At 37.7% G+C, this 6003-nt stretch overlaps 1 long non-coding RNA gene across 1 annotated transcript; it reads right to left on the bottom strand.

Moving 5' to 3' along the window:
• Positions 1–1043: 1043 nt before the first annotated feature.
• On the bottom strand, positions 1044–5802 carry LOC116855231. The gene is made up of 3 exons (XR_004380308.1): positions 5791–5802; positions 4652–4653; positions 1044–1207 (listed from the first exon to the last, which is right to left on the bottom strand). It is a non-coding gene; the product is annotated as an uncharacterized LOC116855231 (long non-coding RNA).
• Positions 5803–6003: the final 201 nt, after the last annotated feature.

Raw genomic sequence — 6003 nt, 5'->3', positions numbered from 1 at the left:
TTTGTTGGGCAGGTGTTTCATTTTAATGTGTCTTATCTAGCTAGTATGTTCTGACGTTTTGAGTATTTAATAACATACGTATGAGGGGGTTGTGGGGCAAGGAGACCACTTCAGAATTTTTAGGATAATGTGTAAGTCTCTAGAAGCTTTTGCATTTACCAGAAGACACACTGTGTTTGGTTCCACCTTACACCACATTTCTCTTTGCATCGCGTGTATTTGTCACAGTAATGCTACCATGATTAATGCTGATGGGATCCACCTCCTAGTTTCTGTGGGATCGGTCTTTTGAAGAAAAGCACATCTTCTGGTACAGCACAGGGTTAATTTGGGGTTTGATAGGCCTATAGCTCCATTCCAGTTGTCTGATTCTGAAGTATTCCAACTTACCGGTGCCCAGTTTGGTCATTTGTGCCTTTTCACCAAAAATAGTGACGGGCACCAGTGTCCCCACATTTAGAGGTACTCCCCACTCCCTTTTACATAATGATGCAACAGGTAGCACAGCACCTTGTGCATAGTTTCATTGTAGAGGCCTGTGTGAGGAGAAAGGAAGCCTGTTCTGCCATCTGAGCTGCGTGGGGATTCTGGTCCTGTCCTATAGCTCTTTTGCATTGTTTGGCATATTTTATTTCTCAGTAGAAATAAATGAATGCTTGTGTTCGATTTTCTTTTTTCTTAACTGCTGTCAGCTCTTACTTTATATTTATAGCACAAAGTCTTTTTTGTTTTTACAAGTAATGCCTGCTGTGTGATAGCATCTGCAAGCCTCACTGATAGATTAATGTTTTGGGTAGCTTTTAGAGCACTTTAATTTTCTAAGAAATTGAGTAATTCTTTTCCATGAGGTTCTGAGATTCCCATAATTACTAAAATAAGCTGAAAGATAAGTGCCAAATATGTATTTTTAAAGACTCAAACTTAAGAGAGTTAGTTCTCTCTTGGTTATAAACCAGGATTTTATAGTATATTTAACTAGTTCCATTGAGAATAGATTGCTCCATTCCATCAAGAATAATTTTAATATCAGAATTAGTGTTTTCTTTAGCTCTTTTCCAAATCAGTTACTCTAGTTCTATCATTAATAATGGAACATCTGAGACAGATTAAGGATTAAGGGATATGACTGGAAGGAATCACCAGTTAGCTAAATCAACAAGGTCATTTCAACATGACCTCTGGTTTTAGTAATATGGCTCTTCTGTTTCTTTCAAATGAAAATAAGAGCTTCTTCCCTGCTTAGAATCATCACTAGCATCATGGGAAAAGGAGGAGATGACATATCAACCTGTTGGTTTATTTTGCCACGTGTAATTCAAGTACTCACTTTTAGGGGCACCTGACTGGCTCATTTTATGGAGCATGTGACTTGACCTTGGGGTTGTGAGTTCAAGCCCCACAGTGGATGTAAAGATTACTTAAACGAATGAAAAATAAATCAAGTACTTCTAATATCCTGACTAAACAGAACTAGGCCTTATTAAAAGTAACTGTCTCTTGTTGGTATCTATCTTGAGCACCTAGAAGGACATTGCATTTTCTTCAAGTATTTCCTTATATTGTGATATTGTGAAATCAATTACTTGTGTCATAAATTGGTATAAAGGAAAAAAAAACCCTCCTAATTTCTCTGAAGTGGAGAAATGCTTTCTGGTACAAAATATATCATTCCAAAATTCTCATTCTAGTTCTGACACTGGAATCATAGAATTAAAGTCAGTTGTGGACCACAACTAAACTGTGGCTGTTTTCCCAATGATGAGAAATTCTTATGGCCTGAATGTTCAGAAATGAAGCTGCACATAGCAGCAAGTGGCTTTCATCCCAGCTCTGGGGAGATGGGCCCTAGTCATTGGGCTTACCATCTCACTCTTCCAGCTCCTCTGAACACATCCATTGAGTCACTGCTCCCCTTCAAGAGAAGCATATTAAGAGAAGTGCAAGAAAAAGTGAAAGCACATGGGGAAAACATGTACTCTCTATGTGCTTGTGCAAGTATGTGCGCCTGTTCAGTATTTTGGGGGTAAATTGTAGCATTGGGGACATAGATTAACTTTGTACCTTTTACCATAAGTTGTGAAAATGTATACAAGATTGGATTCCATATAAATCAGGCACTGCTCAAAAGATACATTAAAATCTTTAGTCTACAGCTCTAAAAAACAAGATCTCAGCCTACATTTCTCATTTTAATGAAACCCTCAACCCCACACCTCTTTCAAGGATTGCTGTTAATTGTATTTTCGGGTAACTTTTAAAACTGATTCCAGTTTGTCTTTAGCTCAGTGAATTTTTAGAATGGAGAGAGCATAGCATTTTTTAAAATTGGGGCAAGACATTTTCTGAAATATATGAAAAAAATTCTTCACCATTGGCTTGGTTGACCCAGTATCTTTGAATGCCAAAGATGTATGAATCCAGATACTGCCTGCATAGATGTCAGTTTTAGTTTTGTATGCTTACATGTATATACACATTTACTGTGGTTTACAGTGTTGTTTCTTTTCCTGAGTTTTGAACCAGCTCACACTTCTTCCTAGTACTTTCCAGCACATAAACTTGCAAAATCATTAAAATAAGGTAATAGCAGTGATAATACTGCTTCTTGCCTTCTGCAAAATGATTTGATCAGTCACATTTAAAACACCTCATTTTCACAAGTTCCATCATTAAAAACAGTGTAATTCTAGCTGACATGATTTGAGAGTTGCAGGAGAAAGGTTTACATGTTGTGAAACTGTATTGGTTGTGGCTCAGTGTGGCATTTCAGTCTTGATAGTTATGTGATTCAAGTTTGCAAGGATTTATTGCCAAATTTTCACCAGACTACAATGAGAATAACTAATATGAAGGGAATGCTCTCAAAATATCTTGTGTTCATTTTACTTAGAATATATTGTTTGGATCAATTTAAACCTATGTAAAAGTTGGTGGAGGTTCCAAAAATTTCCAAGAAAGCATGAAAAAAATAGAGATGAGCAAATAAAAATTCCTTAATGCAAAATTAATGGTGCATTAAAGGTTTTCTATGAACCTTTACTATTTTTTGCTATAAATCTAAGTGTTCAGAAAACAGTATATCTTCAGTGAAGGTCTAAATTCACAAAGCTATATGGTATGCTTCTGATGGCTTCCATCGCTGGTCTTTTGAAATGCAAATTAGTGCTTTTTTAACCCCCCTCCCCCCAAAAAGGAAGGAAAGAACAGGTCTTGGATTATGGGACTGTGTCTCTGTGCAAAGTGATTGGGATTTTGTTAAAACCATATATCTACTCTTGGTCTCTAGAACCATCCCTCCCTCATACTCCCACAGCACACCTGGATAAAAAGTATGAAGGGGGGCACCCTGGTGGCTCAGTGGGTTAAGCGACTGCCTTCGGCTCAGGTTATGATCCTGGAGTCCCAGGATGGAGTCCCACATTGGGCTCCCTGCTCAGCAGGGAGTCTGCTTCTCCTGCTGACCTGTCTCCTCTCATGCTCTCTCTCTCATTCTAATAAATAACTAAGAAAAATATTTTTTAAAGTATGAAGGGAATCTACAGAGTCACTGAAGAGTCATATTGAAGATGTAGCTCTGAACCAACAAATTTTTGTTCTCATAATTTAGAACATTAAGTAATTTATGCATTTAGTACCACTGATAGAATGTTCAGGGTTTTGACTACAGTTTTTTGTTTTTTTTTAAGATTTTATTTATTTATTTGTCAGGGAGAGAGGAAAGGAGCGAGAGTGAGCACAGGCAGACAGAGAGGCAGGCAGAGGCAGAGGGAGAAGCAGGTTCCCTGCCAAGCAAGGAGCCCGATGTGGGACTCGATCTCAGGATACTGGGATCATGACCCGAGCTGAAGGCAGCTGCTTAACCAACTGAGCCACCCAGGCGTCCCTGACTATAGTTTTTAAAAGAATCAAAAATAATCACACTAAGCAAATTTATCCAAAGTAAAACTTATGGAGCGCCTGGGTGGCTCAGTCAAGTGTCTGCCTTCTGCTCAGGTCATGATCCCAGGGTCCTGGGATAGAGACCCGTATTGGGCATCTTGCTAAGTGGGGCGCCTGCTTCTCCCTCTCCCACTCCCCCCTGCCTGTGTTCCCTTTTTCTTACTATGTCTCTCTCTGTCAAATAAATAAATAAAATCTTTTAAAAAATAAAAAAGTAAACTTTGTTGAAGGAGCATCCTTGCCCCAAATAGATTTTAGGGCAGAAATGGAAAAGCCTTTTGAGTGATTTCACACAAAGTTATTTTTGGAAAAGCTTCACTGAAGTGGATGAATTCTTCTTTAAGGGAAGGAGAATTTGAATTAATTTCAATTTTAAATATTTGGGGGGAAAGGGGGTGATAGTTCTACAGCTTTTGACATACAAGTGGTCTTTGGAATTGTTTTCATTATCAAGTATAGAGATTCACATCAGAATGGCCAACTTCACATGGGTTTCTTTGTTCCCTGGTGCCACTCCTAACCTGAACTCATCATCATACAGTTGCCATACTGAGGTGAGAGCACTCAGGGTGAATGTAGTCACGTTACTTTGAAAGTGATCAAAGTGTTTTCTGTAATGAGGACTTCAGTAGTTGACTGAATATAGAGTATGTTGAATGGTAAGCCAGTCTAAGTTCTTTTTATCATTAACCTTGTTTGCACTTTTGTATACCACTGCTTGCACTAGCATCTCAGTGTGGATTTTAACAATGGTTTCACAGTATATACAGATTGTTAAGCATAATTTATATAAAGATGTTTCTGTTTACCTTTATGTATTTTATAAAGAACATTTACGACTGATGGTTAAATGTTCTTGAATTGAATTGTGTTTATATGTTATTTTGATTTTGTTCTATTATTATTCACCCCCTATGAATTTGAGTGTCAGGAATAGAAAAATAAAATGCTAACATGGTCTTTGAAAAACTCTAGTGTCAAGTTCTGTTTTTATCATCCAACTTTAATTTTCATTTTGCTCACTGGAAATTTCTTGGACTTTGAAATTATGAATAGAACTTTCCCTTTGTACAAAGATTCTTAAGAAACTTTGCTTAAGTACCAAGGCCTAACTTGCCTGAAAACAGCTTAAGGGCAAACTGAAGTTGAACTGACACAATGTTCACTTTGCTGAAATATAAAAAATAAAGCAACCAGTGGTTTTATCTACATCAAAGTTCTCTAGCATTAGTATGCATCAGAATCTCCTGGGAAGGGGCGCCTGGGTGGCTCAGAGGGTTAAGCCTCTGCCTTTGGCTCAGGTCATGATCTCAGGGTCCTAGGATCGAGCCCCGCATCGGGCTTTCTGCTCAGCAGGGAACCTGCTTCTCCCTCTCTCTGCTTACTTGTGATTTCTGTCAAGTAAATAAATAAAATCTTTAAAAAAAAAAAAAAAGAATCTCCTGGGAAGATTTTATTTTATCTGTTTATTTTTTAATGTAAACTCTTTGCCCAATGTGGGGATCTAACTCACAACTCCTGAGATCAAGAGTCCCGTACTCTACTGACTGAGCCTGCCAGGCACCCCTCCTGGGAAGATCTTTTTAAAAAGCACAAAAGAAAAAAAATCCAACCAAAGGTTGTGATTCAGTAGATCTGGAGTCGGGGTGGAGGGCAGGAATCTGAATCATTCACAAGCTTCTCAGGTTTTTCTGATACCAGAGTACATGAATTTTTCATTTAGCAGGAACAGAGATGTAACAATACTAAATACTAATAACACTAAACCATTACTGGTTCATCAGTGAAGAAAAACATTAATCATTTTGGTAAGGATTATTGAGTTACTTTTGAGACTTAAACACTTCCTACATTTAACCTTTCCCACAACAGTGTACAGAAGGACAACAACCTTTGGGCTAGCTTTTTTAACATAAGCAATCACGATTCTATTACAGTTGTGTCCATCAAATAGATTTACCTCTGGACTCAAATTATTTGTTGAGTTGAAACTAACAGGAAGATAGAGTGCAATGAAAGGACAAATAATGCGAAATAATGTCCAGTTTATTTAGCTCATTTTCT

Source organism: Lontra canadensis, unplaced genomic scaffold (genome assembly GCF_010015895.1).
Source record: "Lontra canadensis isolate GAN:19392208 unplaced genomic scaffold, GSC_riverotter_1.0 scaffold99, whole genome shotgun sequence".
Classification (NCBI taxonomy): domain Eukaryota; kingdom Metazoa; phylum Chordata; class Mammalia; order Carnivora; family Mustelidae; genus Lontra; species Lontra canadensis.
Note: the sequence above shows the minus strand (reverse complement) of the source record. Positions and strands in the feature narration are given on the sequence as shown.